This window comes from Peromyscus californicus, unplaced genomic scaffold (genome assembly GCF_007827085.1).
Source record: "Peromyscus californicus insignis strain IS unplaced genomic scaffold, ASM782708v3 Scaffold_6__1_contigs__length_162567912, whole genome shotgun sequence".
Taxonomy (NCBI): Eukaryota; Metazoa; Chordata; class Mammalia; order Rodentia; family Cricetidae; genus Peromyscus; species Peromyscus californicus.
In genome coordinates, this window is record NW_026294584.1 from 96,758,835 (window position 1) to 96,781,558 (window position 22,724).

Below are 22,724 nucleotides of genomic sequence, written 5' to 3' on the forward strand. Positions count from 1 at the left end.
GCATAAGGTAAGACTTCTATGTATTCAGCAATATATAAGTAACAAATATGTGAGAAGGGCATGGAATTTACAAACTGTTTCTGAGATAAAATTTACAATTCTTTTCCTTGAAACTCAAGATTGTCTTCGTATCTGTATTAGTTACTTCTCTGATACTGTGGTAAAACACTACGACCAAGTCAACTCATAGTAGAGTTTATCTAGGCTTATGATCCCAGAGGGATAAGAGTTCGTCATGGCATGGAGGCACAGCAGCAGATGTGACATCAGGAGCAGGAAGCAGGAAGCAAAGAGAAGGAACTGGATAAAAGGCAAGGCTATCTACTCCCAAAGCCCACCCCCAGTGACATACTTCCTGTAGCAGGGCCATACCTCTTAAAACTCCACAAACTTTACCACCAACTGGGAACCAGGTTTTCAAATCCCTGACCCTGTAGGGGAACATTTCTCATTCAAACACCACAGTATCTCATAGTATGCTAAAAAAGAAAAAAGAAAAAAATCAACTTTCAAGAAACCACCAACAGGGATGGAAAGATGCTCAGCAGTTAAGACCACTTGCTACACTTGCCGAGGTCCCAGGTTCAGTTCCCAGCATCCTCATGGTGGCACGCAACCACCTTTACTCCAGCTCCGGGGGATCTAATGCCCTTTCTGGCTTCCTTGGAACCTACATGCACATGGCATACAGAGATACATGAAGGAAAAATGCTTTTCACGTGAAATTTAAAAACAAATAAATCTTTTTAAAAACACAAAATACTTAGCTACCACTGTAGACATTGGGGCTCCTCATTGCTATGACCAAATACCCGACAGAAGTGGCCTAAGAGGGAAAGGATTCGTTACGTCCATGCTTCCAGAGGACACAGTCTCCTCTCGCTTGGCCCAGGAACACGGAAAAAACATCATGACTGCAGGAGCAAGCCACAGAAAAGCTTCCTCACCTCATGATAGACAGGAAAGAGCCAGGGCAAGACAGGCCCTGCAAAGACACACCCACAGTGGCCTGCTTTCTCCAGCTAGGGCGCACTCCTAAAGTTTCCAACATCTTTGCAAAACTGCACCATTCATTCACGACCAAGCCTTCAGCAGGTGAGTCTGTGGAGGACGGTTCCTGTTCAAACCACCCCAGTTGCCCTTTGAAGACAAGCAACCCTCTGGTGTTGTGACTGAAGAGTGTGAACTCAACATTTAGCATTCCTGGGGTGCTCTGCCTAGACACAACAGACTGCACAGATCCTGTCAGTCTTTCTGCAAGCTTCAGTTAATAAGATGGTGTTTTTCTATGAATGATTTCTAATTATAGTCTTTCACTAATCTAATTCAAACGGGTTTCTCTTATCGGAAGGAGAAAATAGCTGCATTTTACTCTGCAATGGTGATCAAAACAAGGCCCGATCTATTTCCCAGGTAAGCCAGAGATAACGTTTGTGGGACTGAACTGACCTGCGCACTTCTCTGTGGCCTGAGATGGAAAGGAGGAAAAATTATACTTTCTTCGGGGCATATTTGAAAACAAGAAGGAATTCTTTCTGAAGGATCAATGAGAAATATATCCTAGACAGAAATTTAGGGCCCAGTGACAAGGTAGCAAGTGTCAAACACGAAAAAGAAATTAGATGCTGAAAAAGGAGCGTATACATATGTATGTGTATGTATGTGTGTATATATATATATACATGTATGTATGTATATACGTGTATGTATATATATATGCCTTTGTGAGTGTGTGTGTGTACACGTATACTCCTGTGTGAGCCTGTGTGTGTCTGTGTGCATACCTCTATGTGTGTGTGTGAGTGTGTGTGTGCTTCTTCACCATCAATAAGATTTGTTATCTGTTACTACCTGTTATGCTCTAGATTTTTTTCATGCCCTATAATTATTTAATTGGCAGAGAAAACAAACCTGAATGAGTCCCTAAGTACTAACAGTTGACCTCCTTGCTACCCAGCAAATAATACCTCCTCCCCTCTCTCTTCCTGCAGATTCCTTCAAAATCTACTAGCTAAGAAAGCAAATTTAAGCTTTCTCACTAGCTCCTGGCTTCCTTGTCAGTTGGCTTCATGAGAAAGCATAGTTTTTGCTCCTGTTAGAGTACGAAGTGCCCCTGTCCACAACCCCCCACAGAGGAGGAATCGTGTGCTGGAGGCTTTGGTGAGGTCACTGATATAGTGACAGGCTAATCTACCCCTGGTTCATCCTGAATGTGCTCTCAGGGTGGCAAGTGGATGGAAGAAACAGGTCATGTAGGTGTGCTTTTGTAGGGTCAGTCTTACCTCCAGACTCCCCTGTTCTTTCTCTCCCCTCTCTACCCCACCATGTGGTATGACAGTTAATGTTTCTTCTCATCTTGATTGAATGAAGAAAACCCAGGGCATTTTTGAGCTACACCAGTGGGTGTGGCAGTAAAAGTATTTCCAGAAATGATTAGCTGGGGAAGAAGACCATCCCGAATATGAACAGCACAACCCATAAGCCAGAGTCCCAAACCAAATAAACATGCAAGGAGAAAACCACTGTGGTAGTTTGAATGTAATTGGCCCCCATAAGCTCGGGAGCGGCACTATTAGGAGGTGTGTCTTTGTTGGTATAAGTATGGCCTTGTTGGAGGAAATGTGTCACTGTGGGAGTGGGCTTTGAGGTTTCATATATATGCTCAAGCCATGCCAGGTGTCTCAGACCACTTCCTGTCGCCTGGGAGTCAAGATGCAAGAACTCTCAGCTCCTTCTCCAGCACCACATCTGCCTGCATGCTGCCATGCCTCGCCATGATGATAATGGACTAAGCTTCTGAACTGTAAGCCAGCCCCAATTAAATGTTTTCCTTTATAAGAGTTGCTGTGGTCATGGTGTCTCTTCCCAGCAATAGAAACCCTAACTAAGACAGCCAGCTTCTGGTCAGCACTGATTTCCTTCTACTTCGTGATCTATGGAGATGTGAGCCACCAAGTGTTCCATGCTCCTACCATCGGGGAGACACCCATCATGCCTTCCCAGGCAGGGTGGGCTTTGTCCCCTCAAACCATGAGCCAAAATAAACACTTCTTCCCTTCATTTGTTTGATCACAAAGATAAAAAGAAAGTATCACACAAGGTAAACATCTTTCCTCACCGCGCCCTCGCACTGGGATCCTTCTGCTTTCCAGTGGCCTAACAGTGATGGGGCCAACAGACCTCAGAGGAAATCTCCAAAGCATAAGTCAAAACAACTCTTCCCTCCTTTCCTTTGACTTTCTGTCTCTGTGACAGGAAGTGAAGACTTCCATGTTCATTATGCAGAGAATGTTGGCTAAGTGCTCCTAAGCGCTAAGTGCTCCTAAGTGCTAAGTGTTTGTTACTACGAGGGAGCCAGTCTGGCTGTTGACATAATATGAATGATCTGCTGACCACAGACTGGGTCGTCTTCACCTCTACAGCCTGTGCCTGACACTCCCAAGCCTCCACTATTGAGCCAGTGAGAAATATCCATTTTCATTTTAGATTTTTAAGTTTTACTACTGTTTTTTAACAAGACTTAATTTTACTATGTGTATATGTCTGTCTGTGCATTACGCATGTACGGGAGTACCCACAGAAGCCAGGGTAGCAGATCCCCTGGAGCTGGAATTATAGGGAGTTGTGAGCTGCCCAATTTGTGTTATAGGAACCAAACTCAGGTTCTCTGGAGGAGCTGAGGGTGCTCCTAAGCAGCGAGACATCTCTCCAGCCGTAATTCACTACTGTTTTAAGGGCATTTCACAGTTCATCTTTAGTTCCTTCTGCTAATATTTATTAGATATCTGTTAACATGGCAGGCACAGTATTAGACACCGTATACACTTTTACTGCCCACAGGGAATACATATCCTCATGGAAAACAGAAGAAAACTTATATGAACAAATATACAAACACATGTTGTGAATAACATGGGTAAGTTATAATAAGGTAGAAAATAATGGAAAAGTGAAGGGCTGGTTAGGTGAGCTGAGTCTTTAGGAAAGGATCTTAGTCCTCTGGTTTAAGATTGGCCCCTTCTATAACATACATAAACTACATAATGTCAGTGATGTAACATAATTAGAACAATCTGCCACTCAAATATAGTCCAAGTCATTATTGTTCAGTAGGCAGCCTTCCACAGAGTGATACAGGAACCCAGGTTCCTTCCACCTTGTGATTCACTCATATACTTGAAGCTCAAAGTTCCTGTTTTCAGCCAATGGAGAGAAATAGAAAGATCATGTAACAACCCTCCTCTCCCCTCACCATGGGCAAAGGAGTTGGGAAATATAGTGTTTTATGGGCAGCCTTTTCCTGGAAATAAATACACAGTTGAAGAAGAGCATAAGTATTGGTGGGGAACTTTGCCTTCTCTGTCACTGATTCTCTCTGAAGAAAAGACACTGAAGAAGAAATCTGAAGAACAAAAGTCACATCACATGAGAAGTTATGAGAGCATGTAGCTAATCAAGAGGAATTAGAGGTAGAAAAACAAACCTAAGAAAAGGAAGAACCTGAAATGTCTGAAGGACAGGATGAGGAAACTATAGTGGACAAGGAAAAAGAATTTAATGATGTTGAAGTGGTTGGAAGAAAACAGATTTGAGAATTACTTTAAAACACATTGAAGGACTGGAGATATGGCTCAGCGGTTAAGAGCACTGGCTGTTCTTCCAGAGGACCCAGGTTCAATTCCCAGCACCCATGTGGCAGCTCACAACTAACTGTCTGTAACTTCAGTTCCAGCAGATCTGACACCTTCACACCAATGCACACAAAATAAATTTTAAAAAATTATTATAAGTAAATAAATAAATAAAATACACTGAAGAGTTTAGGTATTTTTAATTTTTATAAAACAGGCTTTAACATAATGATGTGGTCTAATTTGCTTGTTGTTAGTATTTATAGACATATTTCTAAATATTTATTTAAATACAGAGACTTTTTTCTTTTGACACTGTCATATGACCTTTGTGTGGACCTGTCATTTATAAATGTATTGGACTACATTCCTAGCTATTTTAGAACATGTGAGGCTCATAGGCTACAGGTTGGATATGCCTACTTAGAAGTCATGAGAAGACTAGCAAGAGATAAGAGACAAAATTAAAAGATAAAAAAATTATTCTAATTTATTTTTTAAGCCAAAGATTAGTTTGTACTTAATACCTGAGCTGTCGGTGGAGACAGAATGAACAGAACCTTGTGACTCCAAGCAGAACGGATTATTTGTTAAGCTCTATATACATATATATCTTGTTCACTAGATTAAGGTGGTGGGACATACTCAGAAGAGTTAGAAAAAGAGGCTGTGGATTAATTCAAGCTTTGCAAAAACGTTGAGGGAACGAACAGTAACCTAGTGCTCGTGTTTAGGGAGGAATCCCGGATGAACAGGGGTTCTAAGTGTTAATATTAACAATGCAGAATGAAGAAACAGATGGATGACTCCTTTCATGGCTGAAGATAGGATGCAGATACCCAGATCAGCCTTATTGAACCTTTGTATCAGGCTTGGGCAGTAGAATGCCTTCTCTTCCTCTAGGCTGCTAGAAGACTGCTATGGGCAAGAATTTAAGATGCCTTCTGATGAAGAGAAATACAGCCTTTTGGGGTTTAAGACCTGGGTTTTAAAAAATTAAAACGCTAGAGTTCTACACATCAAAACACCAGAAGAGACAAATATGATTCTCAAAGGACCTGGGAAGGTGAGTATAATTCTAAACTTTAAAACAAAAAGGTTTTGATGTATATGTGCACACGCGTATAGTGGTGTTCATGAAAGCTTGTGTGCATGAATGTGGAGGCCAGAGGTCAAGGTCAACGTCGGGTACCTTCTTCAGTTGTTCCATACCTTACTTTATGACACGGCATCTCTCACTGTCTCATCAGAACTAGAACTCACTCATTAGAATCTGCATGTCTTGACCTCCCAGCACTGGAATTACAGATGTGCATGGCCACACCCCGCTTTTTATATGGGAGCTGGTATCCAGGTCTCCTGCCTGCAGTGCTGGTGCTTTACCAACTGGGCTAGCTCCCTGGCTCTTTAACACCAAATTTTAAGGGCTCTATGAAGATATTTGCTTCACAGAATTCATTGTGTGAGACTCACAAGTTACCTGAAGGATTATCTACAGATTTAGCAGACTCTGATGATTTTTAAAAAAAAAAGAAAACAGCCCCCTAGTACATTCCAGAAGCCCACAGATAAAGCATTCTCTACTATTCCCATACATTGCTGATGTTTTAAATAAGTCAACATTCCACATGCTGAGTGCATGCTGTTTTGCAAGAACATGGAGGATTTGTTTCTACCTTAAAGGGCTAAGATATAGGCAGTGTGTTAAAGGCCTGCTTGCTTGAGGTAACGTGTGTGGAAATGGTGCAATTGGAAGATAACAGGGCTTCACCCAAGGCAGCAGCTGGCTGTCGAACACAGGAACTATATATTCCACACACAGAATTGGGTATAATGACAGAAAAAGAGTCCAATGTGAAATTTTAGTCACACAGAAAGAAAAATAATCATAATTTACAAAAATCCAGCTCACCAAGAAATGAGAGTAGATAAGCTCTCTGTGGACATTCTGGACCATTCTCCTACTCACTCACTTAAGCAGTATTAATGATGTGAGCACTTAAAGGAATTCCCTGGCAATTTTCATTAGAGCTTTTGAAGAGGATCAAAGCCATCCTTGTATGGACATGAGCACCCTCTGATTAAAAAGAATGTTAAATCTGCTTTTTTTTTCCCCCCAGCTTTTTGGCTTTACAAGGGCTTCAGTCATTTTGCAAGAACCTTTGTTGAGCTGTTTTGGGAACAGACTGACTTGCCAAGTACAATTAACAACTGTGAAGGGCTGTAAAACACAGACATTCCTCCCTGCAGTTTCCAAACTCCAAGCATAAAGAAAGATACTTAACAAAGGAAAGCAAAGGCAAAGTCTTCCTCTTCACTGGCAAAAGCTACCCTGTGCTCTAGATCTTTGCCCTGGAATTAGATGCTGCTGTGCTGTGAATGCTCCCCTCCAAAAACTGCATAGAAAGCCCACCATGTCTGTAGCAGTGATCAGAGACGGGGCGACCACATCCTGCAGGCTCTGCACTCCTGAATAGATCAACATCATTATCGTCAGAGTGGGCCACTTATCATATAAGTGAGCTAGTGAAATCCTGTGTCAAAAAACTTGAGCATGATTTTCTCTGTGTCTGTGGGTGGTCTTTTGCCATGTTAGGACATGTTGTGCTAACTTTTCCTAGAAAGATGTGAAGAAATGCATACTTACCCCCTCCAAATAAAGTACTGACAGCAGATCAAAAGAATGAGCTGGTGAGCCAATAAGTTTTGGGGATTACTTACAGGAGTATGGGTGAGGCGTTACTCACAGGAAAATGAGTAACCCTGCCACAGCTCCATCATCCCAATATGGGTGATGACTTCCCCATAGCTATATAGATGGAGTTCCCCATTCAGTTAACCTTCTACCCTGGGTAATCTAGCACTTTCTGAGACCATGTGTAGTGGGCAGGATTTCATCCAGCTGTGAGAGAATGGTTGGAACCTTAAATGAGGTTCTAATGACCCTCTCCAGCCTTTTGTTAAAGCAGCAACAAAGGCCTATTAAAGTAAAACTCCTAGTCAAGAGAATAGAATCTCCAGCCTGGGTGGATACCTAACATTCCAGATGGACAGGGTCGAAGGCGTGGTTGAAAGATCACCCCTTAGGAATCTAGGACCACCCTTAAAAGAGTGAGTCTACCTTTAGCCATGTGTCTTAGTTAGGGTTTCTACTAAGGAAACACTATGACCGTATTCTTTATATATATTTATTTATATTTATATAATATATTATTATCTATAATATAAATTATTATATTTATTTATATTATATATAAATTATTGCATTATATATAATTATATACTATATAATTATATGTATTATTTGTAGATATTTATGTGTGTGTGTATATATATATATATATATATATATATATATAAACATTTAATTGGGGCTGGCTTACAGTTCAGAGGTTTAGTCCCTTGTCATGGTGGGAAGCATAGCAGGATGCAGGCAGACATGGTGCTGTAGAAGAAGCCAAGAGTTCTACATCTGGATTGGCACACAGCATAAAAAGAGAATGACACTGGGCCTGGCTTGAGCTTCTGAAACCCCCAGTGACATATTTCCTCCAACAAGGCCACATCTCTTAATAATGCCACCCCCACCCTATGAGCCTATGTTGGGGGCATTTTTATTCAAACTACCATATTCCACTCCCTGGCCTCCATAGACTGGTAGTCATATCATAATGCAAAGCTGCCTTCAGTTCAACTTCAAAAGTCCCCATAGTCTATCACAGTCCCAACAATGTTTAAATGTCCAAAGTTCAAATTCTCCTCTGAGATTCATGTAGTCTCTTAACTGCAATCCCCTGTAAAATCAACATGAAAAGCAAAACACATACATTCCAATATAATGCACAAGATATACATTACCATTCCAAAATGTAGGAAAGAGAGCATACTGAAGAAATAGTGGACCAAAGTAAGACCAAAAACCAGCTAGGCAAACTCCAAACTCTGCATCTCCATGTCTAATGTTCAAATGTTCTTCAGATCTCCAATTCTTTTCAGCTTTGTTGACTGCAACATACTTCTTTCTCTTGGGCTGGTTCCTCTCCCTCTTAGCAGCTTTCCTCAGCAGGTATCCCACTACTCTGGCATCTCCAACATCTTGGAATCTCCAAGGCAATCCAGGCTTCACTTTCACAGCTTTACACAATGGCATCTTTAGGCCTACATGAAGGGACACCCCTGATATATGCCTAGCCTCAGCACCTTTCCTTAGTCTGGGAGGGAGATTCCATAACCCCTTCCTTGTATCCTTGACTCTAAAGCCAGAACTATGTGTTAAATGCTGCCAATGTTCTGATGTTTTCTGAGGCTGGAACATGACCCCCTTATTCAAATATATCATCACCAGCTTTCTGTTTTCCATGGTTTCCTTCACTGCCTAAACTTGGCTGTCCTGGAACTCTGTGAAACAGGCTGGCCTAATATGGAGACAGACCAGCCTCTGTCTTCTGAGTGCTGGGAATAAAGATATGCAACACCATGCCTGGCCCTGAGCTTTTCTTTAATTCCTTTTCACAAGTTGGAAGCTTAGATGGGTGGAGTCTTGTTCTGAGGTCACCATTCCCTTCATTCCACTTAGCATCGGGCTTTTCTTTAATCTGTTTACACTTCCTGGTTCTCCTTTTCTCCTCCAGCTGTACAGTTTGTACTTTTCCTTGCTTAGCTTGCTCATTTTCATTATAGATGTGCATAAGACTGGCCACTAATAACCACATAACAAAGCCAAAGCTAGGTTGTTTGGAAACGTCCTGTGCCAAAGCTGTTAATCCATAACTCTTCAATTTTGCCTCAGGCAGGTTTCTTGGACAAGGCAGAAAGCAGCCACGTTCTTCACCAAAATATCACAGAATGGTCTCTAGGCTACATATTAATATTCTTCTCCTCTGAAACCTCTTGAGCCAATCCCCCACAGTTCAAACCACCCTCAGTGCCACTGTCTTCCATGTTCCTACTAGGACAGCCTATTGTAGAATATTATTTGAAGATGTGTTACATTCGTTTATGCTGTGAAACATTTGTTTAATGATGCAAAGATGTGTTGCATTCTTTCATGCTGCATTTGTTTAACTCTGTGAAGCTGCGTTACTTTGCCTGTCTAAAACACCTGATTGGTCTAACAAAGAGCTGAACAGCCAATAGTGAGGCAGGAGAGAGGATAGGTGGAGCTGGCAGGCAGAGAGAATAAATAGGAGAAAAACAGAGAAAAGGGGGGGTCAAGGATACAGAAATGAGAAAAGGAGGAAGAAGACGTCAGGGGCCAGCCACCCAGCTACGCAGCAAGCGTAAGAAGTGGAGTAAGAAGTAATGAAAGTGTACAGAAATAGAGAAAGGTAAAATCACAGTGGCAAAAGATAGACAGGAAATTTAAGTTAAGAAAAGCTGGCTAGAAACAAGCCAAGCTAAGGTCGGGCATTCATAAGAAAGAATAAGTCTCCATGTGTGATTTATTTGGGAGCCGGGTAGTGGGCCCCCCAAAGAGCAAAAGAGTGAAAAACAACCAATAACAACGGCCCATTAAGTCGCACTTAAAGCATTCAACTGCTTTTCTAATCCAAAATCCCAAAGTTCACATTCCTCCAAAGGAAAGTGTGGTTGGACTTATCACAGAAATCCCCCAGTCCCTGGTACCAACTTCTATCTTACTTAGGGTTTCTATTGCTGTAAAGAGACACCATGACCACAGCAAATCTTATTAAAAAAAAACATTTAATTGGGGCTGGCTTACAGTTTAGAGGTTTAGTCCATTGTCATCATGGCGGGAAGCATGGCAGCATGCAGGCAGACATGGTGCTGGAGAAGGAGCCAATATTTCTACATCTGACACACAACAGGAAGAGAGAATGACACTGGGCCTGGCTTGAGCTTCTGAAACCTCAAAGCCCACCCGCAGTGACACAATTCCTCCAACAAGGCCACACCTCCTAATAGTGCCATTCCCTTCCTATGAGCCTATGGGGGGCATTTTCATTCAAACTACCACCTCATGATAACAAGAAAGGCAAGACAGTTTGTCCTTTAATTAGATATTGCCCTTCCTAGAAGAGTCCCTACAAGCCCAGCCACCATGAGCGTCAGCTGGCTCTGTCTGCTGTTCTGAGGCCTCAGTCAGCAAAGCCTAACTTTTCTTTTCTGTCTCTTTGTTTTGGACGTTAACAAGAACCTAAATATGACCTCTTTCTGATGCTTTGGCTTCCTTATTCTTTCTCTAATGCCCCCTCCCCATCACATGGCTCCTTGTCCATGTGTCTGTCCTTTACCTCTGGATGGTAGCTGAGATTCACAACTTACCTGTTCTGGAGTGTTTTTCTTACAAACTCTAACAAAACTGTCCACATGCTTCCTTTTGACACTGCTCTTAAATTCTTTTATTAATGAGACTAAGAACTTGAAGGGGGACAGGGAACCCTGATTTCCTTATATCACTTTTTTCTCAGAGTGGTCACAATAGGCCCAGACTTGCTGAATGTCTCTTGTGGGTAATCACAGCTGCTCTGATTATAATGGCAATGGTTGTGACCCTCAGGACAGCGTTCCATGATACGGAGCAACACAGAGGCATACACTAGATGCCTCTCTCCATAACTGTAAAAATACATTTTTTCTTTATAAATTACTCAGGCTGTGGTAGCTGTTATAACAACAAAGTACAGACAGACAGCATATTCGACATCTTGCTGCAGTCCTGCCAACACACAGCAGGCAGATGATTCTGACAGGGTACTAACTCCTCTGAGCTGTACCGTCCACAGACCAAAGCGAGGGCACTCAAACAGATCACCTCTAAGCTGTCTGTTCTACGGTGGGGCCTCTGGGACACAGTAATTGATTGGAAAAACCTCTTGTTGGGCAGACACAGCAACAGAAAGCAGTGTTTAGGGTGTCCTTTGAAGACCCTGGCAGGTTTGGAGGTTTCCTCTGTGTTTTGCCAATGACAGAGCCAGGAGCCAAGCTTTGAGTTTCAGTTCTGAGCCTCCACCTGCAGTTCGACACTATCAAATATTCAGAGTTCCAACCAACATTAGCAGAACCGTGTGCTCTCATCAAGGTGAGTATCAATGACTGGGCTTCAGAGCCCTCCAGTGTGAGGCCAAAAGGGAGATGTAGGCTGGAAGTTAAAACTTACCTTTCATACAAACCAAATTTGCTTTGGGGAGGAATTTTTAAGCACACTCATTGTATTGTCTCCCTGAGAACACTTACACATTGCCTTAGAGAGGAAGATAAAATTATGAGAATCCTTGGTGTGAGTGTAAATGATGACCTTGAAGAACGAAAGACTGTTAGTATTTCTGTTTTCACTGGATGGCCTGTGCCATCACAAGGTAATAAACAGGGATGGGATGCAAGAGGAGAAACTGCAGAATCATTCTACGGAATCTTTTTTTGTTCCTTCTTGTCACCAACGGGCATTTATAACATTATTCACACCTTGGCATGGAGTTTTCCAAATGTCACTCATAAAATTTCATTTGCCTTGGCAGTTTCTGATACAAATTAGTTGGATGATCAGCGAGATACTATCAGTGCACAAGATGCCAACTGTGGGGTTGAGGAGATGGCTCAGTGGGAGAGGTGGCTTGCTGTACAAGCAGGAAGTCCTATGTTCGAATCCCCAGCACCCATATAAAAAAACTGACCATGGCTTCCCATGTCATCCCATGGCATCCCATGACTTCTCATGATTTCCCATGCCTGTAACTCGAGTGCTGGGAGTGTGAGGGTGGATACAGGAGGACCATGGGGCTCGTTAACTGATAGCCTAACTCCAGGTGCAGTGAGAGACCCCATATCAAGAGTATAAGACATAAAGTGATAGAGCAGGATACTTGATATCTTCCCCTGACCTCTGCACACATGCATGGACATATATAACCCATACACATACAATACAGACATAACAATAATGACAACAACAAGATGCATAGTACAAAAAAATAAAATATGAAAAAACTGAGACACGCAGAATATTCCTAAGCATTTCAGAGCCTTCTGAATGCACCTTTAAATAGGTAGCAGAAAACATACAATACGTAGCACATAGAAGACGCTAAATGACATTCTTAATTTATCTGATTCTCCAAAAGAGACTATATTCAATCTCTAGCTTTTTAAATATCTTGATGTCTCCCTTTGGGTACAGGAGTCATGGCAACTATCATTTACGAAGCGCATCCCCATTTAGGGTAAATTTTAAATATCTCATTTGTTCAACAAATGGTTGTTGAGCACTGATGATTTGCCTGGCACAGTGTGAGGTACTCAGCGTAGAGTATTAGAAACCCACACCACCTATACCCTCAGGGACTCTCCACCCCAGTAGGGGAGGCTGATAGTGAACAAACAAACTCATATGATGTCATTGCCAACTGTGAACAGTGTGATTTTTTAAAATGTTAAGGAGATCCGAAAAAATAAAGCTCTAAGTCTCAGAAGGGAAAATGCTTGAGAAAGTGTCCTTTGAGGCGAGACCTCAGTGTTTTCCATCACACAACTTGTAGGAGGAAGAACACTTCAGTGAGGCAGAAGAGCAAGGTGGGGACTCTCCTCCCTCTCAAACAGAAGGGAGAAACTGAAGCTGAGATGAACTCTGCCCAAGAAAGTACAGCTGATAATTGGTATGTTAGCCACTTTTCCCATTATTGTAGCCAGCTAACTGACAGGAAGCAACATGGAGGACCCAGTCCATCATGGCAGGAAGTCATGGCGGTGGGGGTGTAAGGCTGCCTCCTCACATATCCATGAACCTGGACACAGAGAGTACCTGGGGACAGGAGTGGAGCTGGGGTATAACCTTCAAGGACCATTTCCAGCATCGAAGCCACCACCTCCCAAAGGGTCCTCTTCTTCCCATAATAGAACCGGCAGCTAGAGACAAGACACACCATTACATTACCAAGCTGGCCCTCATGGAAACAGTAGGGCAATCATCCTCAGTTACTTCACTGGGGACTCTACATCACTGCCTGATCCAGGCTGAATGCTTCTCCTCTGAAGGTGTTGTGTTTGGATGGGAAGTGCCCTGTTTTGGCTCACATGTTTGACCGCTTGGTCCCCAGCGGATGGCACTGGTGGCACTGTTTGGGAAGGTTGTAGAACCTTTAGGAGGTGGAGCCTCACTGGGAGAAGAGAGTCACTGGGGCAGGGCGGGGAGTGACTCTAAACTTTATACCCTGGCCCTACTTCCTATTTGCTCTCTGATTCCTGAGTGTAGATGCAGTGTACCCAGCCAGCCTCCTGCTCCTGCCACCAGTGTTCCTGCCTGCAGCTCTGCAGTTCTGTCTTCCCCACCATGGTGTATTCCTGTGAAGTTGTAAACCAAAATAAACCCTCTACCCTTTAAGTTGCTTTTGTCGGGGTATGCTACAGCAAAGTAACTAAAGCAAATAGTACCAGAAAAAAAAGGAGGGCATGAAGGAAAGGGAAGGGAAGGGAAGGAAAAGAGAGAGAGAGAGAAGAAAAAAATCTCCCCACATCAAGCAGGCATCTTACAATGCCTGGGAAAATCGTTGTTGCCATTCCCCTGAGGACTTGACTCAATCCGAAACTGCAGGCTTTGGAGCAGAGCCAGTGACAGGACACACGAGGTTCACTGAGCCAGAAGAATCATCCCATAAATCTCGATGCCATTTTGAGAACAGTAAAAAGCAAACAACCCATAACATTATAGAGCAAGAAGATGAACAAATATCACCTTCCTCCTGGATATGAGAATAAAGTGCATTAGGTAAATAAAAGGCTGACCATCAAATACAAAGGACGCTGAGAACTACTGATAGGAAGCAAGGGAGGAAAATTAAATCCACTCTTGACTGGATAAACCAGGTTATGCAGTAATGAAAAGGTTTCAGGCATACTAACCTCAAATATGCACCCTGTCCTATTTAATATTTTAAGAGGAAGAAATTTGAGAGTCAGCATTGTGGGAAGGTTTCTCTGACCTTCTCCTGTCCGAAACTGGCCATCAGAACCTCATGTGAGAGGTGCTCTCCTATATCCAAGGAAAGGACCGTCTCTAAGACAAAGGACACTAAGAGGAACCTGAGGAAGCAGGCATTGCCTTACTTCCAGTGAACACGTGTGTGTGCTTCTGTTTATGGACACAAGCGTGCAATCGGATTCACAAGTATGTATGTACATGTGGAGGCCAGAGGTCACTGTCAGGTGTCCTTCGGGCACAAGGCAGCTTAGGATGTTTACTCTATCTTCTCCTTGCTTTCCTTAGTAAGACAAAGGCTGGCCACCTTCCTGAAACATTTCTCCAACACTTGGTTATGAATACATTCACTGTAAAAAAAAAAAAAAAAAAAAAAAAAAAAAAAAAAAAAAAAAAAAAAGACACTTATGGAGCCATACCATTTCTGAGTACAGCCCAAGGGAATCTTAGTCACATCATCACAGGATACTTGAACATTCATCTTTATTATTGTGCTAGTCACAACAGCCAAAGCCCAACATCAGGTGAATGCCAGGTGGTGGTGGGGAGGGAATGAAAAGATGCTTTAGCAGTTAAGAGCACATACTTCTCTTGCAGAGGATGAAAGATCAATTCCCAGAACCTACACCAGGCAGCTCTCACAACTGCCTATGACTCTGTAACTCAGGGGATCTGACTCCCTCTTCTGGCCTCTGTGGGCCCATGCATACATGCACTCATGTGCACGTATTCACCCACAGACACACACACACATACATGTATTTAAAAATAAAATAAATATTTTAAATAGGGCACATATATACAATGAAGTCTTTCTTATTCAACCACAGAGAAGAGTGAAATTAATATCATTTGCAGAAAAATGGATGGGACTGGAGATTGTCAAGTTAAATGAAATAAGCTAAATCCAGAAAACATCAGGTTTTCTCCCATCTAGATTTAAATATAGGATAGGGGAGTAGGGAAGAGGTCTAGAAGGAGAAGAGAGATTAATTGAAGAGAATGACAAAATATCACATGATTTTTCTATATGCAGAATCTAGATTCAACTATATATTAGCCATTTAACAATATTTGACAATTTGTGTGCACGTGACATGCAATCAGAAGAGGGATTATTTGGAGGAATAAAGGAACCAGTGAGGGAGACAAGGGATGCGAGGAGGTTGTGGGGACAGTATGAGCAAGGTATCATCACATATTTGTATGGCAATGTCATAAGGACATCCACTACTTTGTATATTAACTAAAATTATCAATGTAGAAAAGAAACTGGTGTAGCCACAGGGCAGAGTAGGGTGCTGGGAAGAGGAAATGAAATGCTCTGAAGGGAGGTATCATAGGCCAGTCTCATAAGCTCATTAAACTCTCAATCTCTGGGTGTAAATGGATGGGGTCAAATCCAGATCAGTCTAGGATCCTAGTCAAGTTCCGTAAAGTCTCCGTGTTTTGTACAGCAGAGACAATAGGAGACCTGACTTCTCTCATAGCTATGACATGCAGATCAGACAAAATGACACTAAGTATCTTTGAGACAACTTGCGTGGCTGGCATAAACATGTGTCTCTCCGGTCTCCTGTTAACAGGAAGCACAGGAAGTCAGTCCCAACTCTGACACCCCTGGACCCACCACTGGGTTTGTCCTGGGGTTATGCTGTTGGTGGCATTGTATTTTGTGGACATCAGTGCCAACCTACTCCCATGGGACAAAGGGCTCCTCTAATGGATGCCCTCACCCTTGGGACCACCATTCTGGCTACTGTTCAGCATTGCCCTGTAGCCTGAGGCTCTTCTTCACTGTCTTCCCTCTTCCTGCCTCCTCTTCTGCTTGCACCTGCTTCTCCCTCTTGGGATGTTTCCCTAATAGATCTCTTTCTGACATCTGCTTCCTGGAGGAGCTTCACTGGTACCGTCCAGTATGGCTCACAAAGTTAGCTACCCATGGAGTCCTTTTCTCAGAAGTATCTTGTGAGGCTGTATTCCACTCTGGGAAATGCAAGAACCTGACCATTGCTCAGTATACCTAAAAATGGATGGAACTGGAGCTCACCAAGGAAGTCAAGGAAGTTTTCTATTATCATTTATTTATTTTTTTACTTATATAGTGCGTGTGTATGTCTGTGCATGTGCACATGGGTGCAACAGCATGTGTGTGGAATCCAGAGGACAGTCTGCTGTAGTCAGCCCTCTCCTTTCTCCATACAGGCTCTGGGGATCTAACTCAACTTGCCAAAGTTAGCATTGAGCCATCTCATCAACCCAGTAGCCACATTTTTAAAACCTTTATAACAAAGAAGAAGAAATAAATGAGGGAAGAAAGTTTTCAGGTTAACCAAAACTCAAATGACACACTAACCAGCAAACACATCACCTGGCTGAATACAGTTTACTAGTATAGTATGTGGAGACATGGAGTAGACTATGAAGCCCTAAGCCCTCTTTCTGACATAAGACAGTGATTCTTCCCAAAAATCTGGAACTCTGCCTGGCTGCCTTAAAGGGACATCCCCAACCAATTTCTGCTGGATGTTCTAAGTGCTCAATGCCATGTTTTACTGTCTGTCTGTCTGTCTTGCTATTTACTCTTTTACTTTTGCTTGCTATATGCTTAATAAACACTCTCATCCAAAGGCAAAAATAAGAAGAACTCTGAAATCCTATCAGCTGAGAACCCAAATTGTGTTGATGAGCCTGAGGATAAAGTGGGGTGTGGGGAGGACATGGACCACGTGATGCCAGTCCAGGCATCCAGGCATCTATCGGTTCATTGTCCCATTTACTCATTAGCAAGCAAGGACGGGGCACTTGCTCTGCACTGCCTTAGTTTTCTGGGTGCTGAGGATAAAGCAATAAGAGTTAGGCATGGAAATAACCTCAACAGGATGTAAGGGAGAAACAAACGCTTCAGCCCTGAGGGAAAAGAGCCCCGTTTTGTCGTTTTGTCCAACACAAGAAGGCTTTCAAGAGGACAGTAAAGCACAGTGCATTCCATATAGGGAGCACTTTGTGTGTAAACTGATGGGGAGTGTGCAAGGAAGAGCTGAACCCAATCGTAACAAAAGGGATCGCGATAGGCTGTGGCGACAGACGTCAAAGTCTAGCCTTGGCACAGCACACTGGGGCTACAGATCAGCCAGTCAAATGCTTGCCACACATACGTGAGCACCTGATCTTGACGTGCAGTACCCAATACAAAAGCCAGGTGTGGTGACGCTTGCTTGGACTCCCACCACTGGGAAAGTAGAGACAGGAGGATACCTCGGACTGGCTGGCTGGCCAATCCAGTCAGCTTGGGGAATTCCAGGCCAGTGAGAGAATTTGTTTTAAAAACTAAGGTGAGGTGTGAGAGGGAATACTACATATACATGTATGATAATGTCATAATGAAATCCATTGTTGTGTTTAATTGGTATGTAATAATATTATATGCCAATCTAAAAATAAAACCAGGTGGATGGTGAGTGAGGAATGACACCAAAGGTGGCCTCCAAATGCATGTGCACACATTTATTCACACCCATATAAACACAGAGACACAAACATAGAACTATGGGGGAGTTCTGCTTGGGCTCCAAATGCATGTGCACACATTTATTCACACCCGTGTAAACACACAGACACACACATAGAACTAAGGGGGAGTTCTGCTTGGGCTGAGCGCCACCTCTGCAAGAAGGGTGCTGGAGGTCTCTCAACAGTGGAATGAGCCCAAACCAGCATTTGCACGGCCCTGATGCCTGCAAACGAAGATGCAATGATTCCTGAACACATGAGACTGTTCACAGCAACATATGTGTAATATTATTTTGTCCCTAGAAGAAAATAGCTCATCACATTAAAAATCATCAATATACAACTGTTTTGAAGCACATACGAGTAATAGAAATAACACACTTTCTTTTGTGACTTTATTATAAATAAAAAAATACAACTTGAAAAAAAGCTGAAATTTCAGGGTGAGGAGCTCTGAAATTTTCTCGCCAAGTCCCTGAGTTAACTTTATTTCTCTGAAAGAAGTGCAAAGCTCCAAATCCAAAGAATAGAACTTCGGGCTCCTGTGTCACGTGACTGCTCTTCACACTCTCATTTTACTCTGTGCTTGATATTTTTTTAAGTCTTCCTTTTTTAAGGACCATGCATATTTTATGAATTGAGCCTAAATGTCTCATCATCACACATCCCAGAGACTCTCTGCTCAGGAACTGATCATTAGTGGCTTCATTTTGTATGCTAGTGGTTGTCAAAGGCCGCTCTGAAGGTGTTACACTGAGTTTTGACATTCATTGATGAACACTTAAGCTCATCGTAACTCTGCTGAGATTCAGAGCAGCAGAAATTAGAAAGATGAATCTCAGGAGATGAATCCATTGAAAAGAAATGTGACTCCAGAGTCATTACTGCTGAATGCCTGGGACTTCGTGACAGCCTCGCAGAATGCGGTGAGGGCTTCCAGCCACTGTGGGACTGAAGGATCATGTGGGGGAAAAGAAAAGGAGTTATTCTCCCCCTCGGAGATGAGATGTTGGCAGTTAACAGTTGGTGGGGAAGGGAGAGAGATTTTGTTCAGTGGTGGAGACACTGGATGGGAGTCTAGGTTCCTGCAAGTGATCCCCTATCCATGACCTCTTAAAGAACCCCAACAAAACTCAATGGGTCACCAAAACAAGCTGACATCAAAATAGAAGGGAGACTAGTTGGAAGAGAAAACAGGTCAGCAGAAATGGGAGGAGACAAGAGAGGATAATGAGGGGAGAATATGACCAAAATATTTTATACACAAGTATGAAAAATGCACAATGAGATGCTGGAGAGATGGCTCACAGGTTAAGAGCACTTCCTGCTCTTGCAGAGGACCAGAGTTCAGTTCCCAGTCTCTAGGCTCCAGTGACTCACAACTCCTGTGACTCCAGCACCAGGGAGATCTGTTATCCTTTCTGGCCTCCACAGACACCTGCATTCACACGCATATGCCCCAACACAGCACACGGGCATACACGTAATTAAAATTAAATATTATTTTTAAAGAGAAAAAGAAAAACATTCAGGTGAAACCCATTAACAAAAGCTAACAAAAAAAATACACATTTTCATGTTATATGTGTGTCAAAGCTGGCAAAATCAACATTCAATGTCACTGTCTACATCCTGGCACACAAGAGAACTAAGTTTACCTTATTCCCTTAACGACTTAAAGATGCACATCTCCAAGACAGGGGAAAACAATTTAAGTGGAAACCATAGAGAGTTCTTATTTCTATTACTTCCAAAGGATTTGTAGAAATGGGAACTGTCACTCTTAAGCCAGCAGACAGGAGTCGGGGTCGTAGACTCCCATCAGCTTTGACAAGCAAGTATTAAGTAAAGACACAGAACTAAGAAAAAATAATGCGGTTTTCTCTGGCAGCAACGGCACCAAACGCTACCAGCTTTGCTCAACTATTTATGTTTGAAAGACTTTTTGGGTGCTCAGGAAGGTTCCAGACTTTGCAGAACATTCTAAAAAGAGGGGAAATTGTAAAATAATGACTAAATAGATTGCAAGTCCATGGGTATTCAAAATCTACATCTAAAAATTTCAACTTGGGTCCAGAGTTCTCTGGAATCACCCGACATTCCTGGAATCAAACTTCGGTCGATACTGCCGTCAGCTTCTCTTGCCTTTTCTTTACCGTTCAGAATCCCACAAGGGAATATGGGGATTGTTTCTGCGTCTTCCTTCGCTTTAACCTACAGAGTTTCAACTGCTCAGAAGGTTTAGAGAAACATGGAGGGTTTGTGAAGACCCTATCTCAGGGAAAGCAAGAAAGCAATTAGCTAGCTAAGCTTTTAGCAAACTGACTTCATTAAAATAATTAACAGCTCCACCTCCACAGGGCCTGACACAGCACTGGCCTCTATATGCTTTTCTTTCTCACGACTTCGGCAAGAGGGAAAGATATAATTATCTCTAATTTACAAATGAATAAGCTGGGGCTTGAAAATGTCCTTTGAATTTTCAAAGTCATTCAGCTCGTAAATTGTGTACACGGGTTTCCATCCCAGGAAACTTAACGCAAGTGGCCAGTGTGCTATTTTCTTTCAGCTGGCCTGCTCACCCGGGATATGGGGTGAGCGCCTCCAGCTGAAGGCAGACAGTAATTGTTCCCATGAAGGTCAGTGTTGTGGTTGGAATATGCACTGTCCCCCTTGGTTCACATGTTTGAACTCTTGGTCACCAGCTGGTGGCGCTGTGGTAGAACTTTTGCAAAGTAAAACTTCCCTCGAGGAAGTGGCTTACAGAGACTGGATGCGAGGCTTTGTGCCTGGAGTCCGCCTCCGTTTCACTCGCTTTTTCCAGAGTGTAAATACATTGTGTAATTTTTTTCTCATTGTTTTCTATGCAGGTTACATTTACCTAACTGAGGCTCATACCCTCTCAGTATGGATATCACTTGGCAAACTGTTTATGATTCTTAACGATACGTCTAGACTATAAAAACATTTTAATGGTAGGAGTTGGGCTAGAACCCAGCCTGCGTGCAAGCTAACCGCACCCATTATCACTGAGCTATACCCAGCCCTATAACATTTCTACATTTCTAAACAATCTCCTCCAACGTGGTTAGCGTTTCCATTGGTATATGCCACTGTCGTTTAGTACACAGCCGCTTGTGTGTATCTAGGTTGTTTCATGCCCATGCTCCTCACAGGAAGTTCTCAGTCTCCCCCAAACTCCCAGTCAGCTAATGTTATAGGAGAACTGAGGTTTTTCTCCTCGTCTACCCACCTTGAACTCCAGTTTTTGTTCATCATGCATCTTGTCAGCCTGCATCTCTGACTGCCGGATCTCTCCACTTTGGCCACACTAGATGATCAAGAAATAAACTTCCACATGAATCCCTTGATAGTCGGGGTTGTTACTTCAGCACAACCCAGCCCCTGCCTGCCGATTCATAAATGTCCAAGTGCTCCTCTAGGAATTTGTTCTTTAATTTGTTAATATCGCCTCGCACGTTTTACTTGTAATTGAAATAATGATTTAATTTAGGATTTTAAGACAGGGTCTCAGGTAGCCTACACTGGCCTCAACCTCACTTGGTAGCTGAGACAGGCCTTGCTTGGATTTCTGACCCTTCTGCTGCCAGCTCCCAACTGCAGGGATTACAGGCGTGAGCCCGCATCCGCTGCTGTGTATTTCTTATAATGGCAAATATTGGAATCTTTCTAAAAGTACACTTAACTTCTCTAAGCAGTTAAATATTTTTGCTAAATAGAAATAATATTTAAAAACTATGTGTTTCTCTTTGGTTCTTTTATAGTTTTGTGTTTTACACTTATGTCTTTTTTCAAACAGCTTTTTTTTCTGGATCATGATAATCCCATTCTACATATTCAAAGGGAAAAAAAACCTTTTTTTTCCTCACTCTTGGGCTTCTCAAGTACCCCAGGCTGGCTTCAAACTGCTGATTCTCCTGTATCTACCGCCCAAGTGCTGGGATTACAGGTATGTGTCACTACGTGTGGCCAAAGCAAATCAAAAAGTAAACCTTGAATAGCTATAGTAGATGAAATATAAAGATATTATGATCCTATTCAATGATAACGAGTCCTAAAAATTTAATTCTAAGTGTTATCAGTTAGTACTTCTCCAGTATAGAAATACAAATTTGAGTGAATGAACATTTTATATAAACGCTTAAACTCATTTTACTTTGCAAAACATTACAGGTATTTGTCTTAAAAAATGTTTTGTATTTTGTCACACGAATACACCAAATGTAACTATTTCTTGCCTTCACTCACTTAAGGACTTTACGTTGGTTCCAACATTTGGCTATTGCAAGCAACAGTGTAATGTGGCTCATCTTACTCAAACAGCTTTGAACACGTCAATAAGTATTTTCAAATATCGATTTCAGATGCTGTATACATTACTTTTTCCAGATATTAAATCTTCCTCCAGAAATTCTGGAGATCAACTTATGTGTTCCAGAACCCATTTTATGACATTCTTTCCAATGTAGACATTCTACTTTTATTACTATTTTATGTGTGGGGGTGTTTTGCCTGCATGTGTGAGTGTGTACCACCAGTGTGCCTGACACCCACAAAGGACAAAAGATGGCCTCAGATGATCCCCTGGAATTGGAGTCACAGACAGTTGTAATCCACCATTTGGGTGC